The following is a 13,626-nucleotide window of genomic DNA, read 5'->3' as shown; positions in this document are numbered from 1 at the left end:
ACAACAACAACAACAACAAAAATTAATAGAAGTAAAAAGGAACTTGAAACAGTAGAAAACGCAACAGTAATCCAGAAAAACAAAAGTGACGGTCGTATACATGTACATGGCACATGATACATGGTGTGTGTGTAACCATTTTCCAATGTCAATATACATTGGTCACAACTGTAATTTCCCCCTGGCATTCGGTACAGACACAGTTTGTAGGTTTTTCATAGGATTTTCTAGCACTTAGACCCCTACTTGGCTTTTTGGCGTATCTGGACATACATGTAAGTTTACGCCCGAGTAGATTGCTATGATTAGCTTTTTCATTGTACTTTCTCTCTCATTTCCTCTTTTTGAACTGGTCTGCATCTGTTTCGATCATTTTTCTGGTTAAAACACTGCTCGAAGCACATAATCTCACCAATTTGCATGGTCGGCGTAAACTTGTGGCCACTACTGTAAAACACTATTAATTTTGCTAATGTGTAATGAGTATTACGCCGAGCATACTCCGCGAGACTCAGACTGCGTTTATACGGAGACGAAACGAAACGAAGCGGAACGGACCCAAAAACGCTTTGCCCTCGAATCGTACACGAGAACGGCAAATCGTTTTGAACCGTTTACACAAGAACGGAAAACGGGCGATGGCTATCCGGACGAAAACATCACGTACGGATTGGATTGGGCGTAGCGTGAATGGCCCATTACATGTACATGAGCCCAAATGTTCAAGTTAACTGTTACCCACAAAGACACAAGCTTTCCAACTCTCTTTGGCCGTTGGAAAGCGTACCGTTTCCATTTCGTTCCGTTTCGGGGTGCGTTTTCGTGCGTTGTCGTGTAAACGATAATAACTTAGTAAACGCAACAGTTTCATTCCGTTTCGGTCCTACTTCGTTGTCGTGTGATGCGTTTACACGACAACGCATGGCCAGTTTTCCGTTTTCAGTCCCGCATTTCTTTTATCGTTTTCGTGCGTTTACATGATCAAAGCTAATCCGAGGTGGTCTCCGTTTGTATCGTTTTCGCGCTTCTACACGGGAGCTAAGGTCCGCCAAAGTTCGTCATGTGCCAAGTGTTGTCGTGGAAGCACCAATCACACTCAAATATTAGTTGAAAACAAACCACAAAACAACACTCGTCACATGACGAAATTTATAAAAACAATTTTTTATGGTTATCGGATCCATGTGAACGGGCGAAAACGAAACAAACGTGACGAAAACGAGGCCAGCGCACCGTTTCGACTGTTTACACACCCAAAATCTATCCGGCAGAATATTTCTGTGTTCAAATTCTTCCACCTCGACCAGCTTTTTGGTTTTCTTCCGTTCTGGTGTACAACTTTTACGAGTTTGCTCCGCGTACCGTGTGAATGAACCGTGCATCCGAAAGGATTTTGTTGCGTTTTCACCCCAGCGTTGTCGTGTAAACGCAGCCTTAGTAAACGTAGCCTCAGTACAACTACTAGAGGAATACGTAGATCTACGGGCAGTTCAATTCTCATTCAGTGCTTCGGTGCGATGTTCAATTCATATAGATGTATCTTTGAACAAGTCTTGCCCTTGGCGGATTATGCTGGCATAACTTCTGGCATAATCTTCGAGTCTTGTCTAAAAATTATGCCCTGGCATAAAAGAACTTCTGAGACCAGACTTTCGGCATACCCTTACTATGATGCTGGCTGAAGATTAATGCTCCAGGCATATTTAGGTATGTTACAGAAAAAAACCCGGTGAATGTTACCCCTTAGGCCTTTTATAAGCGTTGCTGTCATGGTGCCAGAGTCGTTGTAAAGTGCAACAAGACTACAAGGCTACAGTATAGCACCATCATTGGCATAATTCCAGCATACATTGTACATTGTAAGTAGCATAATCACTGGCATAATTTGGGTATGAATGGAAAGCATAATTCAGCAATTTACCGAGCATAATCCGCCAAGGGCTGCTTGTACTGAGTTCACCATACCATTAGATTGGGCCGCTGCAAACATGTCGCCTCAATAACTTCGAAGTTCAGATATCGAGTGCACCTACTGTCAATTATGTCCCAGCAACTTACGCCTTCGGCAATGATCATACTGTACAAAGGGTTCGTAAGACCTGTGATCGAATATAGCTGTACGGTGTGGTCGTTTGGATCTAATAAGAAACCCATGACCATTCTTGATCAATTACAGGCAAGGTTTGCTAGAGCTCTACTGAAAAAGAAAAAAATTGCATTTGATTACACTTCTTCCAAATCTGTCTTAAATTCTAAATGCTCCCTAGAGTCACTAGCCTATCGTCGTCAAATCATCAGTCTCACTACTTTTCACAGATATGTTTTCCATCATCGTGATTACCTTGCTGATTTCCATTTCAAGATTACGAATAGTGAGCGACGACCAAATAAAATCATTCTTCCCAAATTTAAATCATTGTCTAAGTCTCTCTTCATGTTCCGAACTGCTATTCTATGGAACTGTTTACCCCCCAGTCTAACATCGGAAGCCTCGCTCTATAAGTTCAAAGCTGCCCTCAGGAAATTTACAGCTGACTATGCTTATGCAATCAACGGAATTCCGCCACCTTGCAGTTGATTTTCCCCATTTCTCTCCTCATCAATCCCTACTTCTCTTTGTACATACATCTACATCTACTGTTCTTTCAATCAAATGAACCCCTCGATAGGCACATTGCCTTTGGGTCATTTCATAATAATAATAATAATTGAACAAACGGCGAGGAGACAACAATTTGATAACCGCAATCAGTAATACAAGCTGGATCGACATTTGTGTACACTGTATTCAGCGTTAGATTCAGAATATCTATCTGAGGCTGGGTGTATCTCGATTTAAAATATTTGAACAAACGGCGAGGAGACAACAATTTGATAACCGCAATCAGTAATACAAGCTGGATCGACATTTGTGTACACTGTACACAAATGTCGATCCAGCTTGTATTACTGATTGCGGTTATCAAATTGTTGTCTCCTCGCCGTTTGTTCAAATATTTTAAATCGAGATACACCCAGCCTCAGATAGATATTCTGAATCTAACGCTGAATACAGTGTACACAAATGTCGATCCAGCTTGTATTACTGATTGCGGTTATCAAATTGTTGTCTCCTCGCCGTTTGTTCAAATATTTTAAATCGAGATACACCCAGCCTCAGATAGATATTCTGAATCTAACGCTGAATACAGTGTACACAAATGTCGATCCAGCTTGTATTACTGATTGCGGTTATCAAATTGTTGTCTCCTCGCCGTTTGTTCAAATATTTTAAATCGAGATACACCCAGCCTCAGATAGATATTCTGAATCTAACGCTGAATACAGTGTACACAAATGTCGATCCAGCTTGTATTACTGATTGCGGTTATCAAATTGTTGTCTCCTCGCCGTTTGTTCAAATATTTTAAATCGAGATACACCCAGCCTCAGATAGATATTCTGAATCTAACGCTGAATACAGTGTACACAAATGTCGATCCAGCTTGTATTACTGATTGCGGTTATCAAATTGTTGTCTCCTCGCCGTTTGTTCAAATATTTTAAATCGAGATACACCCAGCCTCAGATAGATATTCTGAATCTAACGCTGAATACAGTGTACACAAATGTCGATCCAGCTTGTATTACTGATTGCGGTTATCAAATTGTTGTCTCCTCGCCGTTTGTTCAAATATTTTAAATCGAGATACACCCAGCCTCAGATAGATATTCTGAATCTAACGCTGAATACAGTGTACACAAATGTCGATCCAGCTTGTATTACTGATTGCGGTTATCAAATTGTTGTCTCCTCGCCGTTTGTTCAAATATTTTAAATCGAGATACACCCAGCCTCAGATAGATATTCTGAATCTAACGCTGAATACAGTGTACACAAATGTCGATCCAGCTTGTATTACTGATTGCGGTTATCAAATTGTTGTCTCCTCGCCGTTTGTTCAAATATTTTAAATCGAGATACACCCAGCCTCAGATAGATATTCTGAATCTAACGCTGAATACAGTGTACACAAATGTCGATCCAGCTTGTATTACTGATTGCGGTTATCAAATTGTTGTCTCCTCGCCGTTTGTTCAAATATTTTAAATCGAGATACACCCAGCCTCAGATAGATATTCTGAATCTAACGCTGAATACAGTGTACACAAATGTCGATCCAGCTTGTATTACTGATTGCGGTTATCAAATTGTTGTCTCCTCGCCGTTTGTTCAAATATTTTAAATCGAGATACACCCAGCCTCAGATAGATATTCTGAATCTAACGCTGAATACAGTGTACACAAATGTCGATCCAGCTTGTATTACTGATTGCGGTTATCAAATTGTTGTCTCCTCGCCGTTTGTTCAAATATTTTAAATCGAGATACACCCAGCCTCAGATAGATATTCTGAATCTAACGCTGAATACAGTGTACACAAATGTCGATCCAGCTTGTATTACTGATTGCGGTTATCAAATTGTTGTCTCCTCGCCGTTTGTTCAAATATTTTAAATCGAGATACACCCAGCCTCAGATAGATATTCTGAATCTAACGCTGAATACAGTGTACACAAATGTCGATCCAGCTTGTATTACTGATTGCGGTTATCAAATTGTTGTCTCCTCGCCGTTTGTTCAAATATTTTAAATCGAGATACACCCAGCCTCAGATAGATATTCTGAATCTAACGCTGAATACAGTGTACACAAATGTCGATCCAGCTTGTATTACTGATTGCGGTTATCAAATTGTTGTCTCCTCGCCGTTTGTTCAAATATTTTAAATCGAGATACACCCAGCCTCAGATAGATATTCTGAATCTAACGCTGAATACAGTGTACACAAATGTCGATCCAGCTTGTATTACTGATTGCGGTTATCAAATTGTTGTCTCCTCGCCGTTTGTTCAAATATTTTAAATCGAGATACACCCAGCCTCAGATAGATATTCTGAATCTAACGCTGAATACAGTGTACACAAATGTCGATCCAGCTTGTATTACTGATTGCGGTTATCAAATTGTTGTCTCCTCGCCGTTTGTTCAAATATTTTAAATCGAGATACACCCAGCCTCAGATAGATATTCTGAATCTAACGCTGAATACAGTGTACACAAATGTCGATCCAGCTTGTATTACTGATTGCGGTTATCAAATTGTTGTCTCCTCGCCGTTTGTTCAAATATTTTAAATCGAGATACACCCAGCCTCAGATAGATATTCTGAATCTAACGCTGAATACAGTGTACACAAATGTCGATCCAGCTTGTATTACTGATTGCGGTTATCAAATTGTTGTCTCCTCGCCGTTTGTTCAAATATTTTAAATCGAGATACACCCAGCCTCAGATAGATATTCTGAATCTAACGCTGAATACAGTGTACACAAATGTCGATCCAGCTTGTATTACTGATTGCGGTTATCAAATTGTTGTCTCCTCGCCGTTTGTTCAAATATTTTAAATCGAGATACACCCAGCCTCAGATAGATATTCTGAATCTAACGCTGAATACAGTGTACACAAATGTCGATCCAGCTTGTATTACTGATTGCGGTTATCAAATTGTTGTCTCCTCGCCGTTTGTTCAAATATTTTAAATCGAGATACACCCAGCCTCAGATAGATATTCTGAATCTAACGCTGAATACAGTGTACACAAATGTCGATCCAGCTTGTATTACTGATTGCGGTTATCAAATTGTTGTCTCCTCGCCGTTTGTTCAAATATTTTAAATCGAGATACACCCAGCCTCAGATAGATATTCTGAATCTAACGCTGAATACAGTGTACACAAATGTCGATCCAGCTTGTATTACTGATTGCGGTTATCAAATTGTTGTCTCCTCGCCGTTTGTTCAAATATTTTAAATCGAGATACACCCAGCCTCAGATAGATATTCTGAATCTAACGCTGAATACAGTGTACACAAATGTCGATCCAGCTTGTATTACTGATTGCGGTTATCAAATTGTTGTCTCCTCGCCGTTTGTTCAAATATTTTAAATCGAGATACACCCAGCCTCAGATAGATATTCTGAATCTAACGCTGAATACAGTGTACACAAATGTCGATCCAGCTTGTATTACTGATTGCGGTTATCAAATTGTTGTCTCCTCGCCGTTTGTTCAAATATTTTAAATCGAGATACACCCAGCCTCAGATAGATATTCTGAATCTAACGCTGAATACAGTGTACACAAATGTCGATCCAGCTTGTATTACTGATTGCGGTTATCAAATTGTTGTCTCCTCGCCGTTTGTTCAAATATTTTAAATCGAGATACACCCAGCCTCAGATAGATATTCTGAATCTAACGCTGAATACAGTGTACACAAATGTCGATCCAGCTTGTATTACTGATTGCGGTTATCAAATTGTTGTCTCCTCGCCGTTTGTTCAAATATTTTAAATCGAGATACACCCAGCCTCAGATAGATATTCTGAATCTAACGCTGAATACAGTGTACACAAATGTCGATCCAGCTTGTATTACTGATTGCGGTTATCAAATTGTTGTCTCCTCGCCGTTTGTTCAAATATTTTAAATCGAGATACACCCAGCCTCAGATAGATATTCTGAATCTAACGCTGAATACAGTGTACACAAATGTCGATCCAGCTTGTATTACTGATTGCGGTTATCAAATTGTTGTCTCCTCGCCGTTTGTTCAAATATTTTAAATCGAGATACACCCAGCCTCAGATAGATATTCTGAATCTAACGCTGAATACAGTGTACACAAATGTCGATCCAGCTTGTATTACTGATTGCGGTTATCAAATTGTTGTCTCCTCGCCGTTTGTTCAAATATTTTAAATCGAGATACACCCAGCCTCAGATAGATATTCTGAATCTAACGCTGAATACAGTGTACACAAATGTCGATCCAGCTTGTATTACTGATTGCGGTTATCAAATTGTTGTCTCCTCGCCGTTTGTTCAAATATTTTAAATCGAGATACACCCAGCCTCAGATAGATATTCTGAATCTAACGCTGAATACAGTGTACACAAATGTCGATCCAGCTTGTATTACTGATTGCGGTTATCAAATTGTTGTCTCCTCGCCGTTTGTTCAAATATTTTAAATCGAGATACACCCAGCCTCAGATAGATATTCTGAATCTAACGCTGAATACAGTGTACACAAATGTCGATCCAGCTTGTATTACTGATTGCGGTTATCAAATTGTTGTCTCCTCGCCGTTTGTTCAAATATTTTAAATCGAGATACACCCAGCCTCAGATAGATATTCTGAATCTAACGCTGAATACAGTGTACACAAATGTCGATCCAGCTTGTATTACTGATTGCGGTTATCAAATTGTTGTCTCCTCGCCGTTTGTTCAAATATTTTAAATCGAGATACACCCAGCCTCAGATAGATATTCTGAATCTAACGCTGAATACAGTGTACACAAATGTCGATCCAGCTTGTATTACTGATTGCGGTTATCAAATTGTTGTCTCCTCGCCGTTTGTTCAAATATTTTAAATCGAGATACACCCAGCCTCAGATAGATATTCTGAATCTAACGCTGAATACAGTGTACACAAATGTCGATCCAGCTTGTATTACTGATTGCGGTTATCAAATTGTTGTCTCCTCGCCGTTTGTTCAAATATTTTAAATCGAGATACACCCAGCCTCAGATAGATATTCTGAATCTAACGCTGAATACAGTGTACACAAATGTCGATCCAGCTTGTATTACTGATTGCGGTTATCAAATTGTTGTCTCCTCGCCGTTTGTTCAAATATTTTAAATCGAGATACACCCAGCCTCAGATAGATATTCTGAATCTAACGCTGAATACAGTGTACACAAATGTCGATCCAGCTTGTATTACTGATTGCGGTTATCAAATTGTTGTCTCCTCGCCGTTTGTTCAAATATTTTAAATCGAGATACACCCAGCCTCAGATAGATATTCTGAATCTAACGCTGAATACAGTGTACACAAATGTCGATCCAGCTTGTATTACTGATTGCGGTTATCAAATTGTTGTCTCCTCGCCGTTTGTTCAAATATTTTAAATCGAGATACACCCAGCCTCAGATAGATATTCTGAATCTAACGCTGAATACAGTGTACACAAATGTCGATCCAGCTTGTATTACTGATTGCGGTTATCAAATTGTTGTCTCCTCGCCGTTTGTTCAAATATTTTAAATCGAGATACACCCAGCCTCAGATAGATATTCTGAATCTAACGCTGAATACAGTGTACACAAATGTCGATCCAGCTTGTATTACTGATTGCGGTTATCAAATTGTTGTCTCCTCGCCGTTTGTTCAAATATTTTAAATCGAGATACACCCAGCCTCAGATAGATATTCTGAATCTAACGCTGAATACAGTGTACACAAATGTCGATCCAGCTTGTATTACTGATTGCGGTTATCAAATTGTTGTCTCCTCGCCGTTTGTTCAAATATTTTAAATCGAGATACACCCAGCCTCAGATAGATATTCTGAATCTAACGCTGAATACAGTGTACACAAATGTCGATCCAGCTTGTATTACTGATTGCGGTTATCAAATTGTTGTCTCCTCGCCGTTTGTTCAAATATTTTAAATCGAGATACACCCAGCCTCAGATAGATATTCTGAATCTAACGCTGAATACAGTGTACACAAATGTCGATCCAGCTTGTATTACTGATTGCGGTTATCAAATTGTTGTCTCCTCGCCGTTTGTTCAAATATTTTAAATCGAGATACACCCAGCCTCAGATAGATATTCTGAATCTAACGCTGAATACAGTGTACACAAATGTCGATCCAGCTTGTATTACTGATTGCGGTTATCAAATTGTTGTCTCCTCGCCGTTTGTTCAAATATTTTAAATCGAGATACACCCAGCCTCAGATAGATATTCTGAATCTAACGCTGAATACAGTGTACACAAATGTCGATCCAGCTTGTATTACTGATTGCGGTTATCAAATTGTTGTCTCCTCGCCGTTTGTTCAAATATTTTAAATCGAGATACACCCAGCCTCAGATAGATATTCTGAATCTAACGCTGAATACAGTGTACACAAATGTCGATCCAGCTTGTATTACTGATTGCGGTTATCAAATTGTTGTCTCCTCGCCGTTTGTTCAAATATTTTAAATCGAGATACACCCAGCCTCAGATAGATATTCTGAATCTAACGCTGAATACAGTGTACACAAATGTCGATCCAGCTTGTATTACTGATTGCGGTTATCAAATTGTTGTCTCCTCGCCGTTTGTTCAAATATTTTAAATCGAGATACACCCAGCCTCAGATAGATATTCTGAATCTAACGCTGAATACAGTGTACACAAATGTCGATCCAGCTTGTATTACTGATTGCGGTTATCAAATTGTTGTCTCCTCGCCGTTTGTTCAAATATTTTAAATCGAGATACACCCAGCCTCAGATAGATATTCTGAATCTAACGCTGAATACAGTGTACACAAATGTCGATCCAGCTTGTATTACTGATTGCGGTTATCAAATTGTTGTCTCCTCGCCGTTTGTTCAAATATTTTAAATCGAGATACACCCAGCCTCAGATAGATATTCTGAATCTAACGCTGAATACAGTGTACACAAATGTCGATCCAGCTTGTATTACTGATTGCGGTTATCAAATTGTTGTCTCCTCGCCGTTTGTTCAAATATTTTAAATCGAGATACACCCAGCCTCAGATAGATATTCTGAATCTAACGCTGAATACAGTGTACACAAATGTCGATCCAGCTTGTATTACTGATTGCGGTTATCAAATTGTTGTCTCCTCGCCGTTTGTTCAAATATTTTAAATCGAGATACACCCAGCCTCAGATAGATATTCTGAATCTAACGCTGAATACAGTGTACACAAATGTCGATCCAGCTTGTATTACTGATTGCGGTTATCAAATTGTTGTCTCCTCGCCGTTTGTTCAAATATTTTAAATCGAGATACACCCAGCCTCAGATAGATATTCTGAATCTAACGCTGAATACAGTGTACACAAATGTCGATCCAGCTTGTATTACTGATTGCGGTTATCAAATTGTTGTCTCCTCGCCGTTTGTTCAAATATTTTAAATCGAGATACACCCAGCCTCAGATAGATATTCTGAATCTAACGCTGAATACAGTGTACACAAATGTCGATCCAGCTTGTATTACTGATTGCGGTTATCAAATAATAATAATAATAATAATAGTATGGCACCATCATTGGCATACATGTAATTCCAGCATAATGTAGCATAATCACTGGCATGATTTGGGCATAATGGAAAAGATAATTCAGCAATTTACCGAGCCGCATAATCCGCCAAGGGCTACACAAGTCCCCATGATGTGGGAAGCTATTCTTGCTGTTACATGTACATGTACATGTAATTTTAAAAACGCACTGTAACAGTTTGAGTATAAATAATTCAGGGCATGCCCAATAATGAATAAGGCGCACAATCATACTCAATGGGCATTGGCTCATGCTGTTCAAGTAGTCCGCTCAACTTGAATACTCATGATTCTCATCATCACTGGGCATGTGTGCATGTGCGATAAATATTCAATGTCAACATGGCTGTCACCAATATCTTGAAAGTAAAACAGTGGTCAAGTCGCAGTCGAAGGTGTGGTAGCAGCACTTGATTGGCAATACCATACAACAGTGCTGACAGGTGACCGCACAACTTTTCTTCTCTGTGGTCTAGATTGCAGCTCGCTGAACTTGTTGAGTGGCCAAACGTCTTCCCAGAACTTCCAATCGTATGCCCATGTGGTGAACACGAAGCAAACGCAGATGGTAGAGACGTGATAGGCGACTGCAGCTGTAAGGTTTTTCTGGTGGATTTCGGGGCACGTATGGGGGATTCTATTCACCATCAGGCACATGCTGTGTGCACGCGTGCCGTCCGCATCCATATCCTTAACATTGCTGTTGAACTGTCGTATGTAGAGTGGTACTCGGTAGCCAATGACAACTGCACCGTGAATGCCCATGGTAATCAAGTATACCGTGAGCAATTTGAGGAGCTGCAGGAGACCTTTAGTGGAGTTCGACTTGGACACCCACCTCTGAAGAGAGCGATTTGGAGCGGATGCCGTCCGTGGTCTTGAATAGTGGTATGTGAGAACCTGGTGTGTGCGTAGAATAGTCCTGAGGCGAGGAATACTGATGGTGAGCCCAATTAGTCCTAGACTCGCGCCAATGATGTACGGGATAGTGATCGTGTGGAAGAATGTTTTCGGATTTACCGTGCACCAGTAGAACGGAGGTTCCCCAATCATTCCTCTCCTTGCCAAGGCAATGGAGGACATTACAACAGCGAAAACCAGAGCAAGGATCAGATACAGAACGGGAAGTTGGCGTTCCTGCACGATTCTCTTGGGATCTGACAGCAGCTTGGATGTTGACAACTTGACCACTAGTCTATACCAAGAATGTCCAAAGCACATTACTATAGGAATGATGAAGGTAACAGTGAACACCGTACGAAATCCGCTGAACCCACATGCACTGGCACCAATCGGCTGCCCCAGCGTTAGAGAATTGTCTGCCGTACACGCTCCATTGATCGAGATCGCCGCAGATCTGGATGCTATCGTCAAGTAATTAAGTAGATACACCGCTGTTGCCAGGTTTACGATCACCCCTGTGCGACGGGCTGGTGATGTAATGACATGACGGTGTCGCACAAATGTAACCAAGGCAACAATGGAGGAGGTCCACGCCACGATGGAAAACGTCAGGAGAACATACAGCCACTTCTGCAGTAGCCCCGAGGCTAGCGAATCTCGGAACCAGACTGCTTCGCAAATGATATTGCAGCGTAGCAGTGAATCGGAAACTTCACAGCGCTCAGAACTGTTCAGTGCGGCACAAGCTGCATCAGTTAGTTTTCCAGCTAGCCATTCCATCTTTTCAGCCCGTGCACTACTAACGGGCACAAATGGATACTGGCACGTGATATTGAGGTAGAGTGCAGAGGCGCAGTATGAGTACATATCCGGAAGGGAATCGTGAGAGGCTTGACGTTCTGGAGATACATTCTGTGGAGTGGGTATGATGCACGGACCAACGTCTTGTTTGTCGAAAGGTGCAGACGAGTTGTCCAGCTCCGGCGTTGGTTGCATACAATGCTTGGCAAAAACGCTCTGGAGAAATTCCAAAGCCTTGCTCTGCGCTGATGATCCCATGGTGAGGAGTGGCGGATGAATGGTGGATAAGGCTTGGAGCAACTGCAGCGTGTTGTAGCAGTGACTGGCGCAGATCTGCGTGTGGGTATTGCTCCCCTGTCTTCGTGGAATCTCATTTAGAGCTTGAGACGAGTTGATCTGAGTCGCATTGGACTCCGCAATCGATGTGCAAACGACCAGGGAAATTTCTCGTGACACATTCCAGGTGAAGGTGTCCTGCCATTTGAAGATTGGCGCGAGATTTTGCTGGAAACGGAGAAGTAGTGCCTCTGTCTCAGATAGCGAACTCAGCATTCCCAACAAAACCCTCTTGGAACTGAGATATTCTTGGTGACAGAAGAGCTGATGAAGGCAAGAGCCATCCAGAAAGCAGTCTTCTGTAGTCGTTCTATTCATAGCCTCTCCATCATACAGTTCTGGTAGACAAGCTTGTGCTGGCGTCCCACTGCGCCAACTGCCACAGCCGAGGTCAGTTTGAATAGTAGCGACGAAGGTGGTTAGGTTCATATCGTCCCCTGAGCTCTCAGACACACAGTCGGCTATGCTACAGATCAATAGCGCATTGTGTAAGGTGCTGTTAGCAATACTAGCAGATAAGGTGTAGTCAAGACCGTTAGCGACACGATGGTAGGCTTCGGCAGACTGTTCTTCACCTTCATGCCTTATACGTGTAGTAGCATTTAGAAGTGCGTCTGCCTCACCTAAGATACTCGTAATGCTGGCCAGAATGTTAACCGGAGGCTGCAAAGATCCAGCAATGGACACATTAGCTTCGAGCAGTTCTTTGACCATTCCTGCCATCTTCTCGTTGATCGCTGTGGCTTGATGGAGGCCTTGAATGAAACGGGAGATATCCGAAGTGCTGATGCCATTCTCGCCATCGTGCTTGGTCAACAGTGACTGGCAAGACTGTTCGTCTGTGATGTGTGACTGGCGGAACACTTGCCGTATTGTCGTCCAGTCCAGCTGCTCAGCGTTCTTCGTGGACTCAGTGCTCCTGACCAGACTGGCTGTGTTGTGAGCCCAGCACCGTGATTCATTCGCATCACACATGCACGATTCGTAGGACTGAACGACCTGCAGACACAGGGTCGCCAAGGACAAAGCCAAGGGAAACATCTTTAACTTCAAGCCCAGTAGTACGCAGCGCATCTTTCTTCCCCTCGGCACCAACACAAAATCTGGTCACTTTTGTACTCGCATCACGCAGCGAGAAATGTCGTTTCAATGAGCCCGGAACGCCGTCATATACTGATCTGTATACTGATCTGGAGTTCTGGAACCTATCATGTATACTGAGTAATGAGCACTGGTGACTCCATGACTTCCAAACACTGCTTGTCACATAGCGCGACTATTTTTGAAGCCATATACGTGAGGACATGCCACCATGGGGTTGATGTTGGACCTTCAAATACTAACTGACTCCACTCCAGTCAGTGG

This window comes from Sycon ciliatum, chromosome 2 (genome assembly GCF_964019385.1).
Source record: "Sycon ciliatum chromosome 2, ocSycCili1.1, whole genome shotgun sequence".
In the NCBI taxonomy this organism is placed as follows: Eukaryota; Metazoa; Porifera; class Calcarea; order Leucosolenida; family Sycettidae; genus Sycon; species Sycon ciliatum.
Note: the sequence above shows the minus strand (reverse complement) of the source record.